Raw genomic sequence first — 9,293 nt, forward strand, 5'->3', positions numbered from 1 at the left:
TTTATTGAATTGGAGTCCTAGATGTTTATGTTTAAAGTTTATTTTGATTTTTAATTTTAGGTTTTGAGGATAAGGGAACTATGACAAATTGAAATTATTTAGGGATATATAGGTAATTACGCTACCTTTAAACACCCCTTATAAACCCACCCTAGATAATATAATGGATGAGTATGCCTCAAAAAAAATGAGTATGCCTCAAAATAGGTTTCCAAAACTAGGTCAATGGGATGGGGAGTTAGATCGTTGAACTCAATACCCAGTGGGAGCTAGCTTCATTTGTGAACTACTGAGTCTAGTTCCTGGCATGCTCATAGTGCTATTTTGGTGAAAACATCTCTTCATTACAAGAGTTAAGATATGACTATAACTATGTGTGTTAGGCACAGTTCATGATTCTGCAGCCGGGAAATATAAAGAGGAATGATACCGCTGTTCTATAGAGCGCACCGGAACTAGAAGGATGTACTAAGGCATATTTCGAGTCAAATTCTATGAATTCAGTTGGAATCTCTCAGGTGTTAAATTTGTTGGAGTATGTGGCTCGATGTTGGAATTAATGCATTTTCTAAAATTACCTAGGCTGTAAAATAGTAAAAGAGTTAGTAGAATAATCTAGAGTCCGCTAGTTAGTCAGTTGTATTAAGTCTTGCAGTATGAAGTAATGTGAAAATGGTTATAGAAAAGACAGAGAAAGAATTCTCTGGACACTGTAAAGTGCAGTCAAAGTAGTTAGGAAAAATCTAGAGAAAGTTATGTTGGTCAGAGTGTAAGTGTGAACTAAGATTAACTAGTCAGAGATAAGAAATGAAATCTGTAGAAAATACTAGAGTTGTCTAAGGCCGGATGTGTACTGCCTACATATATGGCACTTGTATCACTATGTTTGTAAGAAAAAAAAGATGAATGAAAAGAAAAGAAGTTCACAGAAAAGAAAATCTGAGAGAAAGAAAAACAATACCAATAACAAGTGTGAGTTCTGTGAGTTGTTTCGAATCTGTGAGTTGTTTCAAATAACTAATCACCAACAAGTTTAAAGACAATAACAATACAAAATCTCCTTCAAATATCCAACAATGGTATCATAGCTTGTTCGATTGAAACGGGCGTTTGTTTCCGCGTGCTATCATGTCGACAAACAACAGTTCAAGTCAATCAGTAGTTGTTCCAATGTTTTTTGGAGAAAACTATGATTTCTGGAGTGTTAAAATGAGGACATACTTCCTATCTCAAGAATTATGGGAAGTTGTCGAAAGCGAAATAACCTTGACTGAATCTACAGCAACCACTCCGGAGCAACAAAAGAAACTGAAGAACATGAAATGAAATGATCACAAAGCCTTGTACACAATTCAGATGACAGTAGATGACACAATTTTTCCTCGAATTATGGGAGCTACAAAAGAAAAAGAGGCATGGGATTTTTTGAAAAATGAGTTTCAAGGAAATGAAAAGGTAAGATCAGTAAAATTGCAATCTTTGAGAAGAGATTTAGAGAGCATTAAGATGAAAGATTCAGAAGCTGCAAAAGATTACTACTCAAGAGTAATGGAGATTACCAATCAAATGAAAAGCTATGGAGAAAATATTGGTGATAAGAAGTTGGTGGAAAAAATCCTCATAAGTCTCATTGATAAGTATGATCTCATAGTTACTGCAATTGAAAAAATCGAAAGATATCGCAACTCTTTAGGTAACGGAGCTTATGGGTTCTTTAGAAGCCTATGAGCAGAGATTAAATAGGTGTCAAGAAACAACAATTGAAAACGTTTTTCAGTCTAAACTAAATCTAATGGCTGGAAAGTCTAAAGAGGAAAGGGAAGATTGTTATAAAGTTTCAAAAGAAGGAGAAGACAACTACAGGGAGGCAAGATGGAAGAAAGATTATCCACCATGTAGATTTTGTAAGAAGACAAATCATTTACAGAAAGATTGTTGGTTTAATGAGAGTAAGCCACAATGCTATAACTGTCGTCAACACAGACATTTCGCAAAAGAATGTCGTTTTAGAAAAAACAATCAAGCCAATTTTCATGAAACTGAAAAGGAGGAGGAGCACATGTTTTATGCTCAAACATCAACAGAAGAGAAACATGAAGCCTGGTACATAGATAGTGGTTGCAGCAATCACATGACGGGTGACGAAAGCATTTTCCGCGATATAAACACATTTATCAAAACTCTAATCAGGCTAGGAAATGGCAACTTGGTTGAAGAGAAAGGTACAATTTCTATTCAAACAAGAAAAGGTACAAGGCTAATCAAAGATGTTTTTCTAGTTCCCAATCTAAAATCTAATTTACTAAGTGTTGGGCAGATGGTAGAAAATGGGTATGCTTTATACTTTGATAATGGTTTTTGCTTCATATATGACAAGAAAAATAGGCACCAGGTCATAGCAAAAATAAAAGTGAAGGATAGAAATTTTCCTATGTGTTGGAATTATGTTCACAATACAAAAATGAAGGCAGAAGTTCGCAAAGGCTCGCAGTTTTGTTCACTAAAGCCGCATCAACAACAGAAGTCAAGAAATGTATGGGAAGGTAGCAGACATCGCAATCAATATTCTCAGCACAAGAAAGGTTGGAGAGCAAAGCCAATATCCACATTTGAGACCTGCGGTTTTGCAGCATTAGAACCTGGGCATTTCAACAAAGAAACAAAGTTTAACAGCAAGATGAAAATAGCTCCTTGGAAGAGAAGGGAAAATGCATTAAGGAGAAGTGTTGGAATTAATGCATTTTCTAAAATTACCTAGGTTGTAAAATAGTAAAAGAGTTAGTAGAATAATCTAGAGTCAGCTAGTTAGTCAGTTGTATTAAGTCTTGCAGTATGAACTAATGTGAAAATGGTTATAGAAAAGATAGAGAAAGAATTCTCTGGAGACTGTAAAGTGCAGTCAAAGTAGTTAGGAAAAATCTAGAGAAAGTTATGTTCGTCAGAGTGTAAGTGTGAACTAAGATTAACTAGTCAGAGATAAGAAATGAAATCTGTAGAAAATACTAGAGTTGTCTAAAGTCGTCTGTGTACTGCCTATATATATGGCACTTGTATCACTATGTTTGTAAGAAAAAAAAGATGAATGAAAAGAAAAGAAGTTCACACAAAAGAAAATCTGAGAGAGTGAAAAACAATACCAATAAAAAGTGTGAGTTGTTTCGAATTTGTGAGTTGTTTCAAATAACTAATCACCAACAAGTTTAAAGACAATAACAATACAAAATCTCCTTCAAATATCCAACACTCGATAAACACCACATATGTATAGCTAGGATAGTCCCACATGGAATAAGAGGAAGTACATGTGGTGCCTAATAAGCTTGGGCATCTCCTTATATAGCACCGAGGCCTTTTAGATTAAAACCCCACACCTGCTGCAACATGTGGTCAAGTGGGGACAATATCGGTGCTATGTGGTCGGGCCCATAAGTACGGTCCGGCGGTCCGTGAAGATCCTAACAACTGGTATCAGAGCGTATGGTTGGGGCTACTGTCCGAATGGATAAGTGTTTGTGTATGTCACTCGGTTTAGGGCGCAAGTGGAGTCAAACTCAAGGTGGAGCAGGCAAGGCCCGAAGTAGAGTTGGCGCTCAAGGTGGAGTTAGTGCCACACCCCATTAACTCAGGTGGAGCAGGATTCTATGGTGGGCATGGTTCTACTCAAGGTGGAGTTAGTGCTAGCCTTTCCATTAACTCAAGGTGGAGCAGGCAAGGCCCGAAGTAGAGTTGGCGCTCAAGGTGGAGTTAGTGCCACACCCCATTAACTCAGGTGGAGCAGGATTCTATGGTGGGCAAGGTTTTGCTCAAGGTGGAGTTAGTGCTAGCCTTCCCATTAACTCAATGTGGAGTAGGGTTCCAGGGCGCGTAGTGACAATAATCATGTTCGATGGGTAGCTATACGGACGACGATCCTAAGGTGGAGTATGATTGGATTGGTGAGGTGGTTTAATCTCGCCAAGGTGGAGATTGTTGGAGTACGTGGCTCGATAAACACCACATATGTATAGCTAGGATAGTCCCACATGGAATAAGAGGAAGTACATGTGGTGCCTAATAAGCTTGGGCATCTCCTTACATAGCACCGAGGCCTTTTAAATTAAAACCCCACACCTGCTGCAACAGGTGGTCAAGTGGGGACAGTATCGATGCTATGTGGTCGGATCCAGAAGTAGGGTCCGGCGACCCGTGAACATCCTAACAAAATTCAGCTGTCATGGTTGGTTTTGACATCTCCTCATACAGCTATGCGGAGTTTTATTGGTACCTTTATAGGATCTAAAGTTGTTACAACTCTTCATTGTTAGTCTTCCCTACCAGGAAAGTTTCGATAAGATTATACTCGTAATAGTGAATGAGAACGTAATCTTCATGATCTAGCTAAATGTGATGATGTTAAAGACACATTTACACCGTTTTGTTCTTTTTAGCAAGAGGTTCCATTATAACTCTAATAATTTAAATTCAAAACTCATAGCAGTAACAAAAAAAACAAACAACCTACTGAGACTACGTAGGTCTCTCAATATAAACTAATTAAGAACCTAGGTAAATCCAAAAAGAAACAAATACCTATCAAAAAGTGACTCAGAAAATATTATAAACTTAATTATCTGACTTAAAAGCAGCACAAGCAGCAACACGTCCCTTTCGACCAGTTCTCCTGGCAGCAATCTGACCAACCTTTTGCCCAGCAACTGCACTACGAGGAACGGTACTGGGGTGTCCAATATGTTGATGGTTACCTCCTCCATGGGGATGCTCAACTGGATTCATAGCCACACCGCGAACCTTAGGCCAGCTGTTCCTCTTCACTTTAAACTTGTGGTATGCATTTCCGGCTTTGAGCAAGGGCTTCTCAGTCCTACCTCCACCAGCAACTTGGCCAATCATAGCACGGCAACCACTCGGTACAATCTTCTTAGCACCAGAAGGAAGCTTGATTCTGGAGGTTCCGTTATCAGCGTTGTGACTGATAACAATAGCATAATCACCGGAAGCTCTAGCTAAAGTACCTCTATCCCCCACTTTATGCTCAACGTTGCAAACAACAGCTCCTTCATGAATTGATCTCAATGGCAAAACATTACCAACCATCAAACTAGCTTTCTTCCCGCAGTACAAAAACTGACCAGTGTACATACCCTCAGCCGCAACGAACAACTCCTTCTGATGCTTGTACCTGAATGGATGACGGAAAGTAACTCTGGCTAATGGTGCACCACGTCCTGGATCATGAATGATTTCAGTAACTACACCTTTCAAGTAACCATTCCTTTCACCAAAATCCAAGCTCCTGAATTTTGCAGGTCCCTTGCGATGATGAGTATGGGATTTGAATACGGATCCAGCTCCCTTACGTTGAGCTCTGATAACTCTACCCATCTCGATCGATCGGCGTTCTCTCTATGCTTGTTAGGGTTTTTGTTTTGAGGCTGGACAAAGGCTTAGGTCATTTATTTAAATCAAGGTTTAGGGTTTAGGGTATTTCTTGTCGTTCAATTAGTGCAGGCCTAGCAAGGCAAACCTAGGCTATAGCCCGTCTCGATCTCTGGCCCAATATTGTTTTAGTGTAGAAATTTATGAAATATTAGTTTTATCCCAATCATATCTGTCATTCTAGGATCCATCTAGGGCTGCACAAGACCCGTCCACGATACCCAAACCCATCCGTACCCGTTAAACTCGTGGGTTTTTAGTCCATACTCGCCCGTTGTGGATGCGGGGTTGGTTATGAAAAAACCCGTTGTCTGTGGGTGCGAGGTTGGTTTAAGCTAATACCCATCCAAAAAACCCGCAGATTATATACCATTAGATAAAACTAATCCTAGACGTCCATTATGAAACCCTAATACTAGTAGATAGGATAACTGATAACCCTCATTCACTTTCTACACTCTTCTCTCTGTTCGGCCTCTCCTCTTCTTCCTCCTCAGTTCTTCTTCTTCACCTACGAACGACAATTACCAGAAATCTTCACCAGAAATGGACAACAACAACTTCGAATCTTCACCAGAAATCGACAACAATCGAAAAATCAACAGATTCAACACTTAATCTTCATCTGTGAACTTCCTAGGTATGAATATTTTGGGGGTTTTGGTCTTTTTTCTCACTTAATCAAGGAGAATAGAAATTACTCTAAATACTTGAATATAAAGCGGGTTTAAACCCATTTAAACCCATATCCGCCCAACCCGTAGCGGACGGGTAACAAAACCCGCTCGCCGTTTGTGAATGCGGGGTTGGTTATGAAAAAAACCCGCAGTCTGTGGGTGCGAGGTTGGTTTTAGCTTATACCCGCCCATGTGCTTCCCTAGATCCAGCTCATGTATTCTATTTTTAGCCGGAGCGTGCTTACCGTCCATTTGAACAGAAAAACACGCACACACACTGAACCAAAAGCGGGACCCACTGTTTTTCCCCGGAAGGGGGCACATATTCGGTTTTGCTTTTGTCGGTTTCCACGGTCTGTGCATAATGTAATTGAATCCGGAAAATGCTAGCTATCCCGACCAAAAATCCCGACTCTAATAGATGGCTGGGTCTCACTTTTAATTGAATCCTCGCGGTCACAAAGTCTCGTGCCGCCTATAAGAAGGTTGCACCTTCTAATCCATAGTTTCAAAGTAAATTTATGGGAGACTTAACCTAAAACTTATTTTTTATTTTATAATATCTCTTATCTTCACGCCATCGCGCTTAGTTTTGATTGCTTCTTGGTCCTCCTGAAAGGCAAAATTGATCGAGCTCATTTTAATTGTTGGCTCGCCAAGGACGATGTAAAGTGGTGTTCTGAGTTTGGCCCATCCATGAAAAACTTGAGAAAACTAACCAAATAACCAGCCGCCTTTTGATAGAGAATATTCATTCATAAAGATCGAAGCTACAATGTATAGGGGTGCAAAGCTATTTTGAAAATGCTTCTTGGTCGAGGGCTTGCCCATCAGAGCTGCTGCTACTACTATGCTGCTATGCACATCAAAATTTGCTTACATCGGAAAAAGAAAAAAAAATACCCTCTTCTCTTCTTCCTTGGATGATTCAACTAATTAAAAGGCACGATAAATAACATGATTCAACTCAATTTCCAACTCTCTTGGTTGTTGGTTTTTTGTTTAGCCAGTGACGGAATAAACTCGATTTTCCTTTCAAAATAGTTTTAGCAAAAACAAAAATTATCGGTTCAGAGAATATTGTTGCTAATTCGAAACACAAAATTGGTTAAAAAGACCAAAATCGACAATTCCTGGGTGAAAAGGACATTTAGATTTTGATACTGTTTAAATGGACAAAGATGTAAAAATAGTCAGGATGTAAACAATTTCATCCTATCCATTTTCAAATACTTTTTCTTATTTTTAATTTACATCAGGATGCATCCAGTTTCATCCTTACTATTTTTTAAGTTTAAGTCAGGATGAATCCAGTTTCATCCTTGTTATTTTTTTAGTGTCCATTTCACCCATACTAATTTTTACTCGTCAATTTGAACCATGTTTTAAAAATATTTGGACAAATGAGCCATTTTCCGAATTTGAAAACATTATTATGATGAACATGAGATCATATATTAATTCATATGATTCTGAGGTTCATATTCATAATTTTAGAGATCAAGAGAGCAGAGCATTCCCTTAATTTTACACAACAAGAATAAATTTACTAATAATTCGGGAACATAATCGGTTCGGTTATATCGCACTCTGATTTCGTCGGGTTGGCAATTACAGACCATTGGATGTTTTTATAGCGATAATATATGCCAATTTCTTGCAACTGTTGTTGATATTCCTTATTGATGCTGCACTTTACAAACACATCTTCGATATTTGCTTCTTTAAGGCTTGTTTGCAGTTGATGATGAGTTAAAATTTGGAGAGGTCCAGGGGGAAATTGCGGAGTATGTGACCAGACCACCGGCCATGCTCTCTCCACTCATTCCCCCGAGAAATTAGAGTTGTTCAGATCTCCTACATTAGCATGTATGTTGGGCCAATACTTCAGCATGTCCACCCGTAGCTCATCATTGAACTGTTTTTTCAAAATAAATAAAAATAATTAATAGTGATTTAGTCTCTTTTGACGAAAAATCATGCAAGGTGCATACCTTGCTTAGGTTGAAATCAATTTTTGATGCTGTTGTTCCCTGAAATGTGTTGTCCTGCCAAAAACCGCTAATGGTGAAATTTTTAGGTATCGGAGATGTACAGTCTTCACAAATATAGGATCAAGAAGAAGATAATTCTTATTATGATAATCTTATCAATTCTGGTTACACAACTCATGAATATATAGAGCCCAATATTATGATAAAGCAAAGATCCTATATATACTAGGAAACAATATTTTATCCTTAAATAAGGATATATATTAACACTCCCCCTCAAGTTGGTGCATAGATATCACACATGCCCAACTTGTCCAGAAAACTCAAGTATTTTTTGCATGACACTCCATGTGTGAGAATATCTGCAAGTTGTTCTTCAGACCGAACCGGTGGCAGCTCAATAATGTTGTTGTCCAGCTTCTCTTTGATGAAGAACCTGTCAACCTCCACATGTTTAGTACGATCATGCTGAACAAGATTATGAGCAATATCACGCGCATCTTTGTGATAAAAATACAGAGTAATAGGATCCTTGAGAGGAACCCCCAAATCCTTAAGGAGAAACCTCAACCACAAAGTTTCACAAATGCCATCTGCCATACCTCTGAATTCAGCCTCTGCGTTTGATCGTGTAACAATATTTTGTTTCTTACTTCTCCAAGTAACTAAGTTACCTCCCACAAAGGTAAAGTAGCCTGCAGTAGAACGTCTGCCATCTATTTCTCCTGCATAGTCAAAATCTGTATATGCCACAACCTTTCTATAATCTTTATTTTTAGAGAATAAAATTCCTTTTCCAGGAGCAGACTTCAAATACCTCAAAATACGTAAAACTGCATCCATGTGTTGTCCACCTGGATTGTGCATGAATTGACTAACAACACTGAGTGCATAAGCAAGATCTGGCCTTGTGTGAGATAGATACATCAATCTTCCCACAAGTCTTTGATATCTCCTTTTATCAGCAGGAACTTGATCAGGTTCAATACACAGATTTACCTTTTCTTCTAAAGGTGTATGGATTGGCTGACATGCTGACATGCCCACTTCTTTTAGCAGATCAAGAACATATTTCCTTTGTGATAAGAAAATTCCTTCACTGGATCGAGAAACTTCAATCCCAAGGAAGTATTTCAATGAACCAAGATCTTTCATTTGAAATTCCTTTGATAAGTATCTTTGCAAA

At 38.5% G+C, this 9,293-nt stretch overlaps 1 pseudogene; it reads right to left on the reverse strand.

Annotated features, from left to right (window-relative positions):
• Positions 1-4,602: 4,602 nt before the first annotated feature.
• Positions 4,603-5,382, reverse strand: LOC113342578 (annotated as a pseudogene).
• Positions 5,383-9,293: the final 3,911 nt, after the last annotated feature.

Source organism: Papaver somniferum, unplaced genomic scaffold, assembly GCF_003573695.1.
Source record: "Papaver somniferum cultivar HN1 unplaced genomic scaffold, ASM357369v1 unplaced-scaffold_44, whole genome shotgun sequence".
NCBI lineage: Eukaryota > Viridiplantae > Streptophyta > Magnoliopsida > Ranunculales > Papaveraceae > Papaver > Papaver somniferum.